At 61.0% G+C, this 19,551-nt stretch overlaps 1 pseudogene; it reads right to left on the minus strand.

The window, feature by feature from the left end:
• Nucleotides 1–19,292, minus strand: part of LOC113177264 (syntaxin-3-like) — a 32,507-nt pseudogene extending 13,215 nt beyond the window's left edge.
• Between the last annotated feature and the right edge of the window lie 259 nt (nucleotides 19,293–19,551).

Raw genomic sequence — 19,551 nt, forward strand, 5'->3', positions numbered from 1 at the left:
ACGGACCCTGAACAGATGGGGGAAGGAGCAGCCCAGTGCAGCCCAGTGCAGCCCAGGCAAGCACTGGCCTCTGAGCCACACAGAGCCCTCGGGCGGTCTGCAGCGTGACTGGGCTCGTGCGTGTCTTGCTGGGTCTTCTTGCTGAGGAGTGTTGCACTCTGGACTGGCTGTGAGGCCGTCTAGGTCTCCCTGCAGCTCTGTGGATGTCTGTACCGTGTATTGTTTAGTTCTGAGGCACGTCTTGCTGCATTGCCCAGGCTGGCCTCCTACCCTGTGCTCAGTGATCCTTCTGCCTCAGCCTCCCGGGAAGCTGGGACTGCCACTCTGCCTCAGCCGTCCCCCCTGGAGCTGACGGAGCTGCCGGGCCCTCGCATGCTGGCCACCTGCGAGGACCTTCTCCTCCTTTCATATATGTTCAACCTAGTGTCTTCATAATTCAAGGGAATCTCTTGTGGACAGTGTGTAGTTGGATCTTGCTTCTTCAAAAGGCCCTGACTGACGACCTCTGCCCCCGAGTGCTGGTGTGTCGACATTCTGTTACCTGTGGCTGGACTGCAGTCTGTCTGTCGTTGCTGGGTGAGTCCTGTTGGGCCTTCTGGCCTCTGCCCTCCTGCGCTGGAACTGGCTTCAGATCTTCCAGCATCCTGTTCTAGAGCTCAGGCCTCTTGGCACTTTTTGGAGCGGATTCCAGAGAATCCACTCTGCTTCTGTGGCTCCTGTCAGGCCTGTTGGAATCACTGTCCCTCGAGGGGTGTGACCCTTCCAGCAGGATGGGCATTTGCTTCCGCCCTCCGTCTCTGAGCTGCGGTCGCCAGGGGCACCATGTCCATATGCCCTGCCGACTCACGGGAAGTGCTGTGACTTTGTCCTAAACAGGCAGATGCATCCTGAGGACGTTGAGGGGAGGCCTCTGTGTCCACCAGGTCTTGCTGCTGCTGCTCCTGCTGCTGCTTCCCAGAGGCCTGTGGGTCAGCTTCCCTGAGCCCTGCACACTCCTGGCTCTGCAGCCACTCCAGGGCCTGGCTCCCTGGTGGAGCTGGTGTCCTGGGAGGCCTGCGGGGCCCAGGCTGGAGACTGGAGGTCTGAGGCTGCTGGCCAGTGTCCAGGATGCTGACTCCACGTGGCCCATAGCCACTGTGCCTTCTCAGCCGCCGGAGCCAGAGTTGTGAACAGACCCCAGAAGAAGGGGCGAGATGGGCAGGAGCTGCCCCCACAGTGCCGTGTCCCCTGTGCATGCACAGAGCCTGAGGAGGGGCAGAGGCCTCGGCCAGAGTGTCCTGGGATCACTCCCTGCCCCTCACTGCAGCTGAAGAGGCCTCCCTGGCTGGCCCAGGCCCAGGGTGGCCTGGAGCTACTTTGCCACACTGTGGTGTCCAGCAGCCTGGGGCAGAGCCGGCCTGTCCAGGCTGAGAGAGGTGGCTTCGTGTCCCCCAGTTCTGTCGGCCAAGGCTAGCATTAGTACTGGCAAAGTTTCCATCCTCTCCCAATCTGAGACTAGCCAGGGATCCTGGTTTCGAGACAGCTGGGCCAGCCTGGGCCATTCCCCCACAGAGAGGCCCAGGGAACACTGGCCACACCTTGGCAGCTGACATGGGGCCCGCAAGAGGACAGCCTGGCTTCCTGATGCCTCGTGGGCACCTCCTCTGCTCTCTACGCAGTGGTAGTTCTGCCCCCCGAGGGCCCCTGGCCACCCGCCTCATCTTCATCTCCCTCCTGGCCTTAGCTGCCTCTCCGTGACTGAGGAGCCCAGAGCGACGGCGGGGTCCAAAGGACGTGGGTGCCTGTCTGCTGGCCTGCCTTGGGCAGAGGAAGGGGATGACCCGTGGGGGTGCTGTCTTCCCTCATGCGCAGCCAAGGGCCGCTGCCCTGTAATCTGCCCTCCCCTCCAGGGTGCCAGCCTCTTGAGTACTGCTCCAGCCACGCACAGTGCTCACGGGCACAGCCTGCTGCGTCGGCAGAGGCCTGGGAGGGAGGGGGACCAGAGTCAGGGGTCAGCACTGCAGGCTGGCGGCCCAGGGGAGGGGGCTTTCCTCTTTGTCCTCAGTCTTGCATGTGACCTCAAGGTGACATTTTCTCAGATGCAGGTTGACATGAATCTGGAGTTTCTCCTGTTTGTGGAATTGTGAAACAGCAAAGGTAGCATCCGGCTCCTGACTTGTCCCCAAAGGTTGGAAAGTATCTGCAGAGGGAACCCTGCAGCTCCGAGGGCTGCTGGGCCTGGCTGTGTGCACAGGCAGCTGCAGGGCCTGGGCCACCACAATACCGGCCCCCGGCTGAGCCTCTGCCCTCAGGTTCCCAACTCCCAAAGGGTTTGTGGTCCCTCTCAAGTTCCCTGCCTCTCCCAGGACCCCAGCCACGCCCCCGGCCTCACCCCTGCTTTCCTTGCCACGTGGAAGATATTAACAAGTGGCTCCGGGTGGGTCGACAGCTCTCAGGATCCTCCTTGGTGTGGCAGCAATGTGACATCTAAAGCGTGGTTGCGTCTGCAGCTGTCCCTATGTTGGGAACCAAGTGGTCACTAGGGCAGTAGGCCAGCTCAAAGGCCTCTTCTGTTCCCTGGTAGGGAGGCCGGTCAGGAGGGACACTGCCCTCCAGATGATGGAGTGACTTGGGGATGTGGTGGTTGCTGTGAGTCCTGACGTTCACCCCACAGTAGATGATGGGGCGTCCCATAGCAGAGGCTGGCTCTTTCCTAAGGTGCAGAGTGACCCTGCACCCAGTGCCTGGCTCCTCGGCTCTGGCAGGTGGATAGAGGCCTCTTGTGCACCTTGACATTTCTTCTGTCCTGTCTACCCCCCAGCTCATCCCTGTCACTGGCTAATGGCCTGTGACCTATGTCTCCCTGTGGCAGGAGGGGTGCACTGGGAGGCCGGGACTGGAGGATGGAGAAGTGATGACTGTTTCCTGGCCTCTTTCGAGGCTGTTTGAGTTTGCCTTTGTGTCCAGATCTGGGAAGTGTTTGACTCTGTGTCCCTCTTCACGCTGCGTTTGGTGGTGTCACGGCGAAGCCCATGCTCATTGCTTGCCCTGGAAAAGCCCATGACAGGGACAGGCAGTTGGGCGAGGGGAAGATTTACTTGGAATATCAGCAACCCAGAGAAGGTGGGCTGCTGCCTTCAAGGGCCAGGTGCACACAGGGATTTGGGAGGCACAGCAGCAGGCAGTGCTGGGTCATGCCCTTCTGACACACGGTGGCTTCCTCTGCAGGTGGCCAGAGGTGCTGGGTCTTAGGATTTCAGGCTTTTTAGCTCCTTTCCCCACAAATTGCTAGCCTAAGACCTTTGACCTTTGAGCAACTCCTGCTCCCGCTTGAAGCGTGCTGGGCCCTGGTTCTCCTGCTGGTCACCCCCTGCAGTCCTGGGCTCGCTGGTGCTGGCCATGCTGACAGAAGGCCTCCTGCCCTCCCTCAGAGTCCATTCCCTCTGCTCTGCACCTGGGCTATTTGGTGGAAAGCGCTTTCCATCTTTCATGGAGGCCCAGAGCCAAGAAATCAGCAGCCCCGACTCGATTTCCAGCTTCCCGGAGGCCAGTGTGCAGGCTCCGCTCCCAGCAGCTGCTGTGAGCTTGGAGACACCACTTCCCCACCTTTGGTTGCAGAAGATTTTGACCCGGCTGGGCGCAGTGGCCACACCTGTGATCCCACCAGCTCAGGGGCTGAGGCAGGAGGACTACAAATTCAAGGTCAGCCTCAGCAATTTAGTGAGGCCCTAAGCAACTTAGAGAGACCCTGTCTCAAAATAAAAAATAATACCAGGTGCGGTGGCGCACACCTGTAATCCCAGCAGCTCAGGAGGCTGAGGCAGGAGGATCGCGAGTTCAAAGCCAGTTCAAAGTGAGGTGCTAAGCAACTCAGTGAGACCTGTCTCTAAATAAAATACAAAATAGGGCTGGGGATGTGGATCAGTAGTGGGTGGCCCTGGGTTTAATCCCCTATACCTCCCAAATAATAATAATAATAAAAAGTCCTGGGATCAGGTTGTGATAGAGCACCCCAGAGTTCAATCCCCAGGGTCAAAAAATAAGAAAAAAGAAACAAGGACCACCTGGCCGGGCTCTGCTGGGGCGAGTCCACCCATCCGAGGCCTTCCACACACAGTGCTGTTTCCTCCTGGCCGAAAGCTCACCAGCAGGAGCGCGGCACGGCCGGTGAGTGGCACGGTCTGTCAGTGGCAAAGCTGGTGAGTGGCATGGTCTGTCAGTGGCAAAGCTGGTGAGTGACATGGTCTGTGAGTGGCATGGTCTGTCAGTGGCAAAGCTGGTGAGTGGCATGGTCTGTGAGTGGCACGGCTGGTGAGTGGCATGGTCTGTGAGTGGCACGGCTGGTGAGTGGCACAGCTGGTGAGTGGCATGGTCTGTGAGTGGCACGGCTGGTGAGTGGCATGGTCTGTGAGTGGCATGGCTGGTGAGTGGCACGGCTGGTGAGTGGCATGGTCTGTGAGTGGCATGGTCTGTGAGTGGCACGGTCTGTGAGTGGCACGGTCTGTGAGTGGCATGGTCTGTGAGTGGCATGGTCTGTGAGTGGCACGGTCTGTGAGTGGCACGGTCTGTGAGTGGCATGGTCTGTGAGTGGCATGGTCTGTGTGTGGCATGGTCTGTGAGTGGAATGGTCTGTGAGTGGCATGGCTGGTGAGTGGCATGGTCTGGGAGTGGCATGGTCAGTGAGTGGCATGGCTGGTGAGTGGCACGGCCGGTGAGTGGCATGGTCTGTGAGTGGCATGGTCTGTGAGTGGCATGGCTGGTGAGTGGCACGGTCTGTGAGTGGCATGGCTGGTGAGTGGCACGGATGGTGAGTGGCATGGCTGGTGAGTGGCATGGTCTGTGAGTGGTATGGTCTGTGAGTGGCATGGTCTGTGAGTGGCACAGTCTGTGAGTGGCATGGCCGGTGAGTGGCACGGCCGGTGAGTGGCATGGTCTGTGAGTGGCACGGTCTGTGAGTGGCATGGCTGGTGAGTGGCACGGCTGGTGAGTGGCATGGCTGGTGAGTGGCATGGTCTGTGAGTGGCACGGTCTGTGAGTGGCACAGTCTGTGAGTGGCATGGCCGGTGAGTGGCACGGCCGGTGAGTGGCATGGTCTGTGAGTGGCACGGTCTGTGAGTGGCATGGCTGGTGAGTGGCACGGCTGGTGAGTGGCATGGCTGGTGAGTGGCATGGTCTGTGAGTGGCATGGTCTGTGAGTGGCACGGTCTGTGAGTGGCATGGCCGGTGAGTGGCACGGCCGGTGAGTGGCATGGTCTGTGAGTGGCACGGTCTGTGAGTGGCATGGCTGGTGAGTGGCACGGCTGGTGAGTGGCATGGCTGGTGAGTGGCATGGTCTGTGAGTGGCACGGTCTGTGAGTGGCACGGTCTGTGAGTGGCATGGTCTGTGAGTGGCACGGCTGCTGAGTGGTATGGCTGGTGAGTGGCATGGTCTGTGAGTGGCACGGTCTGTGAGTGGCACGGTCTGTGAGTGGCATGGACTGTGAGTGGCGTGGTCTGTGAGTGGCACGGTCTGTGAGTGGCATGGTCTGTGAGTGGCACGGTCTGTGAGTGGAATGGTCTGTGAGTGGCATGGTCTGTGAGTGGCATGGCTGGTGAGTGGCATGGCTGGTGAGTGGCACGATCTGTGAGTGGCATGGTCTGTGAGTGGCACGGCAGGTGAGTGGCATGGTCTGTGAGTGGCATTGCTGGTGAGTGGCATGGCTGGTGAGTGGCATGGTCTGTGAGTGGCATGGTCTGTGAGTGGCATGCCTGGTGAGTGGCATGGCTGGTGAGTGGCATGGTCTGTGAGTGGCATGGTCTGTGAGTGGCATGGTCTGTGAGAGGCATGGCTGGTGATCGGCACGGCTGGTGAGTGGCACGGCTGGTGCGTGGCATGGCTGGTGAGTGGCATGGCTGGTGAGTGGCATGGCTGGTGAGTGGCACGGTCTGTGAGTGGCACGGTCTGTGAGTGGCATGGACTGTGAGTGGCACGGCTGGTGAGTGGCATGGTCTGTGAGTGGCACGGCTGGTGAGTGGCATGGTCTGTGATTGGCACGGCTGGTGAGTGGCATGGCTGGTGAGTAGCATGGTCTGTGAGTGGCATGGTCTGTGAGTGGCATGGCTGGTGAGTGGCATGGCTGGTGAGTGGCACGGTCTGTGAGTGGCATGGTCTGTGAGTGGCATGGTCTGTGAGTGGCATGGTCTGTGAGTGGCATGGCTGGTGAGTGGCATGGTCTGTGAGTGGCATGGTCTGTGAGTGGCACGGCTGGTGAGTGGCATGGCTGGTGAGTGGCACGGCTGGTGAGTGGCATGGCTGGTGAGTGGCATGGTCTGTGAGTGGCATGGCTGGTGAGTGGCATGGTCTGTGAGTGGCATGGTCTGTGAGTGGCACTGTCTGTGAGTGGCATGGTCTGTGAGTGGCACGGTCTGTGAGTGGCATGGCTGGTGAGCGGCATGGCTGGTGAGTGGCACGGTCTGTGAGTGGCATGGTCTGTGAGTGGCACGGCTGGTGAGTGGCATGGCTGGTGAGTGGCACGGCTGGTGAGTGGAATGGCTGGTGAGTGGCATGGTCTGTGAGTGGCACGGCTGGTGAGTGGCATGGTCTGTGAGTGGCATGGTCTGTGAGTGGCATGGCTGGTGAGTGGCATGGTCTGTGAATGGCAAGGCTGGTGAGTGGCATGGTCTGTGAGTGGCACGGCTGGTGAGTGGCATGGCTGGTGAGTGGCATGGCTGGTGAGTGGCATGGTCTGTGAGTGGCACGGTCTGTGAGTGGCACGGTCGGTGAGTGGCACGGCTGGTGAGTGGCATGGTCTGTGAGTGGCATGGTCTGAGTGGCACGGCTGGTGAGTGGCATGGTCTGTGAGTGGCATGGTCTGTGAGTGGCACGGCTGGTGAGTGGCATGGTCTGTGAGTGGCATGGTCTGTGAGTGGCATGGTCTGTGAGTGGCACGGTCTGTGAGTGGCATGGTCTGTGTGTGGCATGATCTGTGAGTGGCATGGTCTGTGAGTGGCATGGCTGGTGAGTGGCATGGTCTGTGAGTGGCATGGTCTGTGAGTGGCATGTCTGGTGAGTGGCACGGTCTGTGAGTGGCATGGTCTGTGAGTGGCATGGCTGGTGAGTGGCATGGCTGGTGTGTGGCACGGCTGGTGAGTGGCATGGCTGGTGAGTGGCATGGCTGGTGAGTGGCACGGCTGGTGAGTGGCACGGTCTGTGAGTGGCACGGTCTGTGAGTGGCACGGTCTGTGAGAAGCATGGACTGTGAGTGGCACGGCTGGTGAGTGGCATGGTCTGTGAGTGGCACGGCTCGTGAGTGGAATGGTCTGTGAGTGGCACGGCTGGTGAGTGGCATGGCTGGTGAGTGGCATGGTCTGTGAGTGGCATGGTCTGTGAGTGGCATGGTCTGTGAGTGGCAAGGCTGGTGAGCGGCACGGCTGGTGAGTGGCACGGCTGGTGAGTGGCATGGTCTGTGAGTGGCACAGTCTGTGAGTGGCATGGTCTGTGAGTGGCATGGCTGGTGAGTGGCATGGTCTGTGAGTGGCATGGTCTGTGATTGGCATGGTCTGTGAGTGGCAAGGTCTGTGAGTGGCACGGCCGGTGAAGTGCATGGTCTGTGAGTGGCACGGCTGGTGAGTGGCATGGCTGGTGAGTGGCACGGTCTGTGAATGGCATGGTCTGTGAGTGGCACGGCTGGTGAGTGGCACGGCTGGTGAGTGGCACGGCTGGTGAGTGGCATGGCTGGTGAGTGGCATGGTCTGTGAGTGGCATGGCTGGTGAGTGGCATGGCTGGTGAGTGGCACGGTCTGTGAATGACATGGTCTGTGAGTGGCACGGCTGGTGAGTGGCACGGCTGATGAGTGGCACGGCTGGTGAGTGGCATGGCTGGTGAGTGACATGGTCTGTGAGTGGCATGGTCTGTGACTGGCATGGCTGGTGAGTGGCACGGCTGGTGAGTGGAACGGCTGCTGAGTGGCACGGCTGGTGAGTGGCACGGTCTGTGAGTGGCACGGTCTGTGAGTGGCACGGTCTGTGAGTGGCATGGTCTGTGAGTGGCACGGCTGGTGAGTGGTATGGCTGGTGAGTGGCATGGTCTGTGAGTGGCATGGTCTGTGAGTGGCACGGTCTGTGAGTGGCACGGTCTGTGAGTGGCATGGTCTGTGAGTGGCACGGCTGGTGAGTGGCACGGTCTGTGAGTGGCACGGTCTGTGAGTGGCATGGTCTGTGAGTGGCATGGTCTGTGAGTGGCATGGCTGGTGAGTGGCATGGCTGGTGAGTGGCACGATCTGTGAGTGGCATGGTCTGTGAGTGGCACGGCAGGTGAGTGGCATGGTCTGTGAGTGGCATTGCTGGTGAGTGGCATGGCTGGTGAGTGGCATGGTCTGTGAGTGGCATGGTCTGTGAGTGGCATGCCTGGTGAGTGGCATGGCTGGTGAGTGGCATGGTCTGTGAGTGGCATGGTCGGTGAGTGGCATGGTCTGTGAGTGGCATGGCTGGTGAGTGGCACGGCTGGTGAGTGGCACGGCTGGTGAGTGGCACGGCTGGTGAGTGGCACGGTCTGTGACTGGCACGGTCTGTGAGTGGCACGGTCTGTGAGTGGCAAGGACTGTGAGTGGCACGGCTGGTGAGTGGCACGGCAGGTGAGTGGCACGGCTGGTGAGTGGCACGGCTGGTGAGTGGCATGGCTGGTGAGTGGCACGGCTGGTGAGTGGCATGGCTGGTGAGTGGCATGGTCTGTGAGTGGAACGGTCTGTGAGTGGCACGGTCTGTGAGTGGCATGGCTGGTGAGTGGCACGGCTGGTGAGTGGCATGGCTGGTGAGTGGCATGGTCTGTGAGTGGCATGGCTGGTGAGTGGCATGGTCTGTGAGTGGCATGGTCTGTGAGTGGCATGGCTGGTGAGTGGCACGGCTGGTGAGTGGCACGGCTGCTGAGTGGCACGGCTGGTGAGTGCACGGCTGGTGAGTGGCACGGTCTGTGAGTGGCACGGTCTGTGAGTGGCACGGTCTGTGAGTGGCATGGACTGTGAGTGGCATGGTCTGTGAGTGGCACGGTCTGTGAGTGGCATGGTCTGTGAGTGGCATGGTCTGTGAGTGGCATGGCTGGTGAGTGGCATGGTCTGTGAGTGGCATGGTGTGTGATTGGCATGTCTGGTGAGTGGCACGTTCTGTGAGTGGCATGGTCTGTGAGTGGCATGGTCTGTGAGTGGCATGGCTGGTGAGCGGCACGGCTGGTGAGTGGCACGGCTGGTGCGTGGCATGGCTGGTGAGTGGCATGGCTGGTAGTGGCACGGCTGGTGAGTGGCACGGTCTGTGAGTGGCACGGTCTGTGAGTGGCATGGCTGGTGAGCGGCACGGCTGGTGAGTGGCACGGCTGGTGCGTGGCATGGCTTGTGAGTGGCATGGCTGGTGAGTGGCACGGCTGGTGAGTGGCACGGTCTGTGAGTGGCACGGTCTGTGAGTGGCATGGACTGTGAGTGGCACGGCTGGTGAGTGGCATGGTCTGTGAGTGGCACGGCTGGTGAGTGGCATGGTCTGTGATTGGCACGGCTGGTGAGTGTCATGGCTGGTGATTGGCATGGTCTGTGAGTGGCATGGTCTGTGATTGGCATGGTCTGTGAGTGGCATGGCTGGTGAGTGGCATGGCTGGTGAGTGGCACGGTCTGTGAGTGGCATGGTCTGTGTGTGGCACGGCTGGTGAGTGGCATGGTCTGTGAGTGGCATGGCTGGTGAGTGGCATGGCTGGTGAGTGGCATGGTCTGTGAGTGGCATGGTCTGTGCGTGGCATGCCTGGTGAGTGGCATGGCTGGTGAGTGGCATGGTCTGTGAGTGGCATGGTCTGTGAGTGGCATGGTCTGTGAGTGGCACGGCTGGTGAGTGGCACGGCTGGTGACTGGCATGGTCTGTGAGTGGCATGGTCAGTGTGTGGCACGGCTGGTGAGTGGCATGGCTGGTGAGTGGCATGGTCTGTGAGTGGCACGGTCTGTGAGTGGCACGGTCTGTGTGTGGCATGGTCTGTGAGTGGCATGGTCTGTGAGTGGCATGGCTGGTGAGTGGCACGGCTGGTGAGTGGCATGGTCTGTGAGTGGCATGGTCTGTGTGTGGCATGGCTGGTGAGTGGCATGGCTGGTGAGTGGCATGGCTGGTGAGTGGCATGGTCTGTGAGTGGCATGGTCTGTGAGTGGCACGGTCTGTGAGTGGCACGGTCTGTGAGTGGCACGGCTGGTGAGTGGCATGGTCTGTGAGTGGCATGGTCTGTGAGTGGCATGGTCTGTGAGTGGCACGGCTGGTGAGTGGCATGGTCTGTGAGTGGCATGGTCTGTGAGTGGCACAGCTGGTGATTGGCATGGTCTGTGAGTGGCATGGTCTGTGAGTGGCATGGTCTGTGAGTGGCACGGTCCGTGAGTGGCATTATCTGTGAGTGGCATGGTCTGTGAGTGGCATGGTCTGTGAGTGGCATGGCTGGTGAGTGGCATGGTCTGTGAGTGGCATGGTCTGTGAGTGGCATGGCTGGTGAGTGGCACGGTCTGTGAGTGGCATGGTCTGTGAGTGGCATGGTCTGTGAGTGGCATGGCTGGTGAGTGGCACGGCTGTTGAGTGGCATGGCTGGTGAGTGGCATGGCTGGTGAGTGGCACGGCTGGTGAGTGGCACGGTCTGTGAGTGGCACGGTGTGTGAGTTGCATGGACTGTGAGTGGAACGGCTGGTGAGTGGCATGGTCTGTGAGTGGCACGGCTGGTGAGTGGCATGGTCTGTGAGTGTCACGGCTGGTGAGTGGCATGGCTCTTGAGTGGCATGGTCTGTGAGTGGCACGGTCTGTGAGTGGCATGGTCTGTGAGTGGCATGGCTGGTGAGTGGCACGGCTGGTGATTGGCACGGCTGGTGAGTGGCACGGTCTGTGAGTGGCACAGTCTGTGAGTGGCATGGTCTGTGAGTGGCACGGCTGGTGAGTGGCATGGTCTGTGAGTGGCATGGTCTGTGAGTGGCACGGTCTGTGAGTGGCACGGCCGGTGAGTGGCATGGTCTGTGAGTGGCATGGTCTGTGAGTGGCATGGCTGGTGAGTGGCATGGCTGGTGAGTGGCACGGTCTGTGAGTGGCATGATCTGTGAGTGGCACGGTTGGTGAGTGGCATGGCTGGTGAGTGGCACGGCTGGTGAGTGGCATGGCTGGTGAGTGGCATGATCTGTGAGTGGCATGGTCTGTGAGTGGCACGGCTGTGAGTGGCATGGTCTGTGAGTGGCATGGTGTGTAAGTGGCATGGTCTGTGAGTGGCATGGCTGGTGAGTGGCATGGCTGGTGAGTGGCATGGTCTGTGAGTGGCATGGTCTGTGAGTGCCACGGCTGGTGAGTGGCACGGCTGGTGAGTGGCACGGCTGGTGAGTGGCATGGCTGGTAAGTGGCATGGTCTGTGAGTGGCATGGTCTGTGAGTGGCATGGCTGGTGCGTGGCATGGCTGGTGAGTGGCACGGTCTGTGAGTGGCATGGTCTGTGAGTGGCACGGCTGGTGAGTGGCATGGCTGGTGAGTGGCACGGCTGGTGAGTGGCATGGCTGGTGAGTGGCATGGTCTGTGAGTGGCATGGTCTGTGAGTGGCATGGCTGGTGAGTGGCATGGCTGGTGAGTGGCACGGCTGGTGAGAGGCATGGCTGGTGAGTGTCACGGTCTGTGAGTGGCACGGTCTGTGAGTGGCACGGTCTGTGAGTGGCATGGTCTGTGAGTGGCACGGCTGGTGAGTGGCATGGCTGGTGAGTGGCATGGTCTGTGAGTGGCACGGTTTGTGAGTGGCACGGTCTGTGAGTGGCATGGACTGTGAGTGGCATGGTCTGTGAGTGGCATGGTCTGTGAGTGGCACGGCTGGTGAGTGGCATGGCTGGTGAGTGGCATGGTCTGTGAGTGGCACGGTTTGTGAGTGGCACGGTCTGTGAGTGGCATGGACTGTGAGTGGCACGGTCTGTGAGTGGCATGGTCTGTGAGTGGCACGGCTGGTGAGTGGCATGGCTGGTGAGTGGCACGGTCTGTGAGTGGCACGGTTTGTGAGTGGCACGGTCTGTGAGTGGCATGGACTGTGAGTGGCATGGTCTGTGAGTGGCATGGTCTGTGAGTGGCATGGCTGTTGAGTGGCATGGCTGGTGAGTGGCATGGTCTGTGAGTGGCATGATCTGTGAGTGGCATGGCTGGTGAGTGGTATGGCTGGTGAGTGGCACGGCTGGTGAGTGGCACGGCTGGTGAGTGGCACGGCTGGTGAGTGGCACGGTCTGTGAGTGGCACGGTTTGTGAGTGGCACGGTCTGTGAGTGGCATGGACTGTGAGTGGCACCGCTGGTGAGTGGCACCGCTGGTGAGTGGCACGGCTGGTGAGTGGCACGGCTGGTGAGTGGCATGGCTGGTGAGTGGCACGGCTCGTGAGTGGCACGGCTCGTGAGTGGCACGGCTCGTGAGTGGCATGGTCTGTGAGTGGCATGGCTGGTGAGTGGTACGGCTGGTGAGTGGAATGGCTGGTGAGTGGCATGGTCTGTGAGTGGCACGGTCTGTGAGTGGCATGGCTGGTGAGTGGCACGGCTGGTGAGTGGCATGGCTGGTACGTGGCATGGTCTGTGAGTAGCATGGCTGGTGAGTGGCATGGCTGGTGAGTGGCATGGCTGGTGAGTGGCATGGTCTGTGAGTGGCATGGTCTGTGAGTGGCATGGCTGGTGAGTGGCATGGCTGGTGAGTGGCACGGCTGGTGAGTGGCACGGCTGGTGAGTGGCACGGTCTGTGAGTGGCACGGTCTGTGAGTGGCACGGTCTGTGAGTGGCATGGACTGTGAGTGGCACGGCTGGTGAGTGGCATGGCTGGTGAGTGGCACGGTCTGTGAGTGGCATGGACTGTGAGTGGCATGGTCTGTGAGTGGCATGGTCTGTGAGTGGCATGACTGGTGAGTGGCATGGCTGGTGAGTGGCACGGTCTGTGAGTGGCACGGTCTGTGAGTGGCATGGACTGTGAGTGGCACGGCTGGTGAGTCGCACGGCTGGTGAGTGGCACGGCTGGTGAGTGGCATGGCTGGTGAGTGGCATGACTGGTGAGTGGCACAGCTGGTGAGTGGCATGGTCTGTGAGTGGCATGGTCTGTGAGTGGCATGGCTGGTGAGTGGCACGGCTGGTGAGTGGCATGGCTGGTGAGTGGCATGGTCTGTGAGTGGCACGGTCTGTGAGTGGCACGGTCTCTGAGTAGCATGGTCTGTGAGTATCACGGCTGGTGAGTGGCATGGTGTGTGAGTGGCATGCCTGGTGAGTGGCACGGCTCGTGAGTGGCATGGCCAGCTGGCCGACCCACTGGTAACGAGGTCATTTGGCCTGCAGGCCGATGTGTGAATGGAGCACCACACAGACCCTGCTGGGTGGGCTGTGTGCTCTCAGCTCCTGGGACTGATGAAGACCCTCCCCAGAGCAAATGCTCAGCCCTCGACACCGGGCTGCGTCCCAGTGGGGACTTGAACCACACCATCTGCCCCCGGCCGTGGAGGCCGGAAGCCCAGGTCTGAGGCGGCCTGGTCACCTTGAGGGTGTCCGTGCCCCGTGCTCTCCAGAGGGGAGCCAGCTCTGTCTCTGGGCAGGACACCTATCCTGACCTGGGCGCTGCCTCCTGACCTCATCTAACCTGGCGACCTCCAGGCCCACTGCGACCTTGAGGCCCACCTCCATGGGGATGACATCGCCATTGTCCTGGGGGTCTGGGCTCTTGAGGGCCTTCCCAGAGGGTTGGCTTGGCTTGTCCACAGCTGAGATGGTCAGCTCCCAGCACATGAGCTGGGAGCTGCAGGGAGTGCTGTGCAGGAGGGCACCCCAGCTTCCGCAGTCTCAGTGCGCGTGTGCACACCCCTTCCTGGGTGCACATGTGCAGGGCTGTGTGCCGGCGCCCTCTGGGCTTCCTGTCTCCTGGCTTCCTGGCCTGGGGCACACACGTGGTGTGCCTTCTCCTCCAGCTCTCTCTGTTACAGGCAGGGTACTGGGAGAGCAAGGTGAGGCCAGGCCAGCGGCCACAGAGGGTCATGAGGCCTGCCATCTGGGTTTAGTGACCCTCGGGGGCTTGCATTTCCCAAGGGCCATGATGGTTTCCAAGAAGCCAGAGCTCCTCTGCACAAGGGGGAGGACATGTGTGGTGGCCACTTGATTCTGTGGCCATCACCAGGCCGTGGAACCAGAGGTAAGAAGGGGACTGTGGGCAGACTGCCAGAGGACACTGCAGGACTCGGAGTCTTACCACACAGAGTGAGCAGCGCCTGTCCCTTGCAGCTGCAACGGGGATGGCAGCTGGGGTCAGAGGAGGGAGTGGCCCTTCCCTCCCAGGCCCACTCCAGGCTACAAATCTCCCCAGGGCTCTTGGCAGGGAACCCCAGGGCTCATGGTGGGACAGAGTCGGCAGGGACCTGAGCAGGGACGAGGCCAGGCCACAGTCATCCCTCACTGGCACTGCCTGGCCTGGGTGCCCGGGTCCTGGGCTGTGGTCCCGGGAGCTATGAGCTGCAGGCCCAGAGAACACGCAGGCAGCAGCCAGAGCGCAGGGGCAGGCAGACTATTCCCAGCCCGTGTCCACGCCACTGGGCCTGGTGATACCAGCCCTGCCCAAGATAAGCAAGGCCCCCAGAGCCTGGCGCCTGCTTGCTCCCTGTGTCTGTGCCCCTCACCTGGGGAAGGGGGTTCCCTGGCTTCAGGCGGGGGCGAGGCGGGGCCTGGAGCCGGGCATCCACAGCTTGTGAGGAGAGGGGAACAAGCCCCTGGGATGCGAGAGCTGGCCCAGTAGCCTCCGTGTTAGACATGTGTGGGCAAGCACAGACAGGCAGGCATGGGCGGGCCACCCGGGCTCAGGGCAGGTGTGGGGACCTGTGCCAGCTCCCAAGCAGCCCCTCGGAGAACCCACCTGCCCCAGAGGGCATCTGGAGGTGATCCATGCTCCTTCCCATCTGCCTCCTGCTGGGGAGTGGCCCTGGGAGACTACTGAGGTTTGTGAGGGACACAGGGGCCCAGTGGGGCATGGACTACGTCATGGGAAGGGGCTTGACACAGGCCTGGGATGGCCGGAGTCTGCTCGTGTCGGTGTTTAATGCCACTGCCAAGCCCAGCACTGTGGAAGGCCGTGGTGTGGGTGGACAGAGGATGCAACTCAAGCTGCTAAGTCATGGTGTCACAAGAGGCCCACATGGTCATCTCTGCTCACCCAGCAGCGGTCAGACAATCCTGGGGGCAGAAGCCAGGCTCTCAGGGTTGAGCCAGGCCCTGGGTGACCCAGAGTCCACTTATTCAGGGTAGGTGTGAGTGGGTCTGAAATAGGGGAGTCAGCTGGGGCTGGGGGCTGGGGACCGCACGGGACCCTGCAGGGACAGAACAGGCCAGGTGCTGGGGTCTTGGGGACAGTGACCACATCCTCAGTGAGGGACCCTGCAGGATATTCCCTGATGCCCCCAGAATCCCAGACCACGGGTTTGGTGTAGCCCCCCCCCGCCCCCGTGCGTGGACACCTCCAGGGGCTGAGCTCTTGTCTGCAGGAGTGCAGGGGCACCTGGGAGGGGCTGCAAGGCTGGACTGCAGGCAGAGGGGCAGGGCCTTGCGGACAGGGCAGGCGAGGCTACTCACCCTGTCCCTGCTGGGCGCCGGGAACTGGTGCTCAGGCTGCGCTCCTCTGCTTGGTGTCTCAGTCCATCCCAGCCTCTGGCAGCCCTTGGCCAGGGGAGCCCAGGTGGAGGCCACAGCCAGCTGGAGGACCCTCCCTGAGGAGCCCCTGTGGCTAGAGCTGGGGCGGAGGCTTCTGCTGTCCGTCCCTCAGGCCTCACCAGAGGGCCCTGGGCAGGTGTGCTGCGGCCAGGAGCGGAGGAGGGCACTGGGCAAGGAAGTGGGAGCTGCCGCCCGAAGCTGGGGAGTCTGCCTCAGTCCTGGGGCCCCTGGAGCTGCCCTGGGAGGTCTCAACTGCTCCAGCAGCAGCACAGCTCAGCTCCCTCCCTTCCCTACCCCTCGGACAGACGCGGGTTTGCAGGTGCGCAGGGACGCGCACTCAGGCCCATCTGTGAGGGGCTGGGGCACCCCACGGCCCAGGCCTCAGGGCACGTTTGGGCTGGGCACTCACAGAGTGGTCCACATTGGAGCCAGTACCCCCCAGGCCAGTCCAGGAGGGCTTTGCCCCTGGAAGGGCTTCGTTTGAGGTGGGGCTGGTTGGCTGAGAGCCAACCGTGAGTGGCAGTGGCAGTGGACGTGCTGGGACCTTGGCCAACATGGGGCTGTGGGGGCCCATGGCAGAGCCGTGACCTCCCCGACCCCTTCATGGGCACCCACTCTGTCAGTGAAACTCCAACCCTAAAAATGGCAGAGTGGCCGCCACGGAGTGTGCTGACCTGTGAGCAGCCCGTGCCTGAGGCCTGAGTGTGAGTGGGTTCTTATAGATGGACACCCAGAGGGGACAGAGACAGACAGGGAGGTGCAAGGGGGCAGAGGAGAGACAGAGACCAAGACAGAGGGTGCAGGAAGACCTCCCTAAGGCAGGGGGCGAGTGGGAGAGGGAGCATGGAGGACCTGAGGGTCACACCGGCCAACGGGAGGGACAGGGCCACCAGCCTGCTCCTGGGACCCCTGCCAGCCACCACTCTCAAGCATCAGCCACCACTGCAGCTCCAGCGCCAGAGGCGGGTGACACAGAGGGAAGGCTCCCCGCACTGGAGGGGCTTGGTGGCAGTGCAGAGGCAGTGGGCATGGGTTCCTCCTTCTAGGCCCGGCCCCTCACATGGGGGACGTGTGTCCACCCGCTCCCATCCCGCCCCGGCCACTCGTGGCCGACTGTGCCCCACTGACACATCCCTGGGCCCATCCCCCAGAGAGCAGAGCCGAACAGGGAGAAACGGACTCATGTCCAGAAAACCACATTTACCAGCCACACACAACTAAAAAAAGCAAATTACATAAACCATCTGGTTTGTCTAATAAATAGAGCTGCATAAATGGCTAAGACCAGTTTCTAAACAAATACTCAAATAAAATGAAAACCAGCCATTGTTCAGGAACAAAGGTATAATCAAATTCTAATTTTCTATTCCAATAAACATCTTTGAATTAATGCCTATTCCACTAATTATGAAGGTTTTATTAGTGTTCTACTTGATTAATAAAGCACAAAACACAGATTACGTAGAATGCGGCTGTCATTTCCCCGCGGAGAGCACTTGGGTGGTTTCGTGCCTGCATTTAAATGGAGGAGCCAGACAAGCAGAGACAAAGGGAGGGTGGGGCGGCGGCTGGGAAACCGCTTCAAAACTGTTAAGTCAAATTTGAAAGGAAAAAAAAATGAAGTGTCCTCCTGCAGTTTTATCAATTGACACGGCCAGTAAAATAAATCAACAGCGCCAGCTTAAATGTCAGGCCGAGCAGGCGCCCCCCGGGCCCCTCCCGCGGGGATGAGGGCTGGTCTGCAGCTGCCCAGCAGCAGGGCCACGAGTGGGCGACATCCAAGGATGGTGACACCCCAACGCACGGCCCCAGGGCCAACAAGCTCGCTGGCAGGACTGCGGTTCCCCAGGCCGAGGGTGACGTGGGCTTTCAGAGGAGACAGGAAAGCCCTGCAGTGGCCCCAGTGGAGAGAGCAGTCCCCAGGCTGGGAGGAGCCTCTCCTGGGGAATGTGCAGCTGGTGGTGAGCCCAGTGGGCTGCAAGGGGGCAGCAGAGTGTGCATGACCCTGCGGGCCCCGGTTCCAGCCATCCCTGCAGACCAGCCGTGCCCCCCTCATTAGGCTTGTGCACCTGGGAGGGACGGCGGGCATCTTTGGAGACAACGGGGGTGCGTGCGTGGTTGCACATAGGCCGGCGTTCCTGGGTATTCACCTCCATTCCAGTAGCTGAGAAGAGCAGGTTTGTGGCCTTTCCACCAAGGTGAGCATCCGGCACTTCTCATACGAGGAGTGACGATGGTACAAGGAGTGACGAACGTATGTGTAGGGATGGTACATGGAGGGGCGGCACGTGGAGGGACGGCACGGGGAGGGACATTCACAGGTCTTTACACTCTGGAAGAGCACCTCTAACCATAGTTTTCCACGGTCATAAGCAAGGATTTCGTAAACCCAGCCCTGAGTTTGCCGGAGGACTGAGCCCCACGGTGTGGAGATGGCGGACCCAAGAAGCCACCAAGCTCTGTGAAGAGCAGAGGGGAGCCGGACATCCGGGCAATGGGGTGAGCGCCAGCCGTGAGAGCAGAGCCCCTCTCTGGGCGCCAGCCTGCTCTGCTGGATGCCATTTGCACCATCTGCCCATGCCTGGCCAGGTGTGTAGCTCACCACCTGCCCACTGTAAGGTGGGGTGGCCCAGTCGCCGCCCCGACCCTCTTCGATGACGTCCATTCTGGGGAAGAGTTTCTTGGCACGTTGAGGGAACTCAGGTCCAAGGGACTTCATGTACTGTTCTCTTTTACCACATGTCCTGGTTGATCCGGGAGCCCCTGGGGCCAGTGACCACATCTCGCACCCCAGTCAGGGACAGGTCAGCTTCTACCAGGTGCTGGCCCTGCTGGTGGGAGAAAACCCTCCTGGTGGTGGGGGTCTCGACACCACCCTGACCCAGCTTGCGTCCCTATAATGCAGTTCCTGAGATTGGGTACTTACAGAGTTAATTTAGCTCAGTTTAGAGGTTCAAGGGTGTGGCCCTGGCTCTGGTGGGACCTCGTGGTGGATGGCCTCAGTGGCAGGAGCACGTGACAGAGGGAGGTTGCCAGGTGACCCAGGGTCAGCTGCTCTTGTGAGGACTAACTACGTGGGGTGGCCCAGTCGCCGTCCTGTCCCTCTTGGATTAGTCAGGCCTCAAGCCGGGGCTGAGGGCCCACCCCTAGGCCACACCCCGCCCCTGCCCCCAGGCCAAGTTTCCAATGCATGGACCCTCCACATCAGAACTGGCAGGACCGCCCAGACCACAGGCCCTGCTGGGGAGGGACACCACCCCTGGGCGATGGCTTCAGACAGGGCCTTGTGCCCCTTGGAACTGGCCCCTGACCCGGGGTTGGCAGCAAAGCCCAAGCCCTTGGTGGCCACAGCCTGGGAGGCTGGGCAGGGGCGCCCACCCTGTGGGGGGTTCCTGGGTGTGCTGGCTGGACTCAGCTGGACCTGTTTTCCTCTGGGCTCGTCTGCTGGCTTTTGTGGCAGGCGGGTGCTCGGCCTCTTCTCGTTCACACTGGAGTCCTCTGCTGTGGCCATCTGTCCAGCCCTGACGGGCCCTGTGACTGGACCCGCATGTCCAAGTGGTTTCTTCTTTCAGTCTTCTCTGGAAGCTGCCCTTGTTAGTGAGGGTCCTCTTTATGCCACTTGGAGTTCTAGACTGACCTTGAAGCTCCTCGTGGCCATCGCCGCACCCCCATATGCCGGGGGTCCCTCTGACTGCCGTCCATACCTTGGGTGCTCTGTGATTGTTTATTAAGAGCCAATCTCTGCTGGGTGCCGGAGCGCCTGCCTGTGTTCCCAACAACTCAGCAGGTTGAGGCAGGAGGGTCCCGAGGTCACGGCCAGCCTGGGCCACTTGGCAAGTCCCTGTCTCAGAACCAGAATGAAAAGAGCTGGGGTGTGGCTCCGTGGGAGGGCCTTGCCCAGCACTGACACGTGCGAC

Source organism: Urocitellus parryii, unplaced genomic scaffold (assembly GCF_045843805.1).
Source record: "Urocitellus parryii isolate mUroPar1 unplaced genomic scaffold, mUroPar1.hap1 Scaffold_171, whole genome shotgun sequence".
NCBI classification, from domain to species: Eukaryota; Metazoa; Chordata; class Mammalia; order Rodentia; family Sciuridae; genus Urocitellus; species Urocitellus parryii.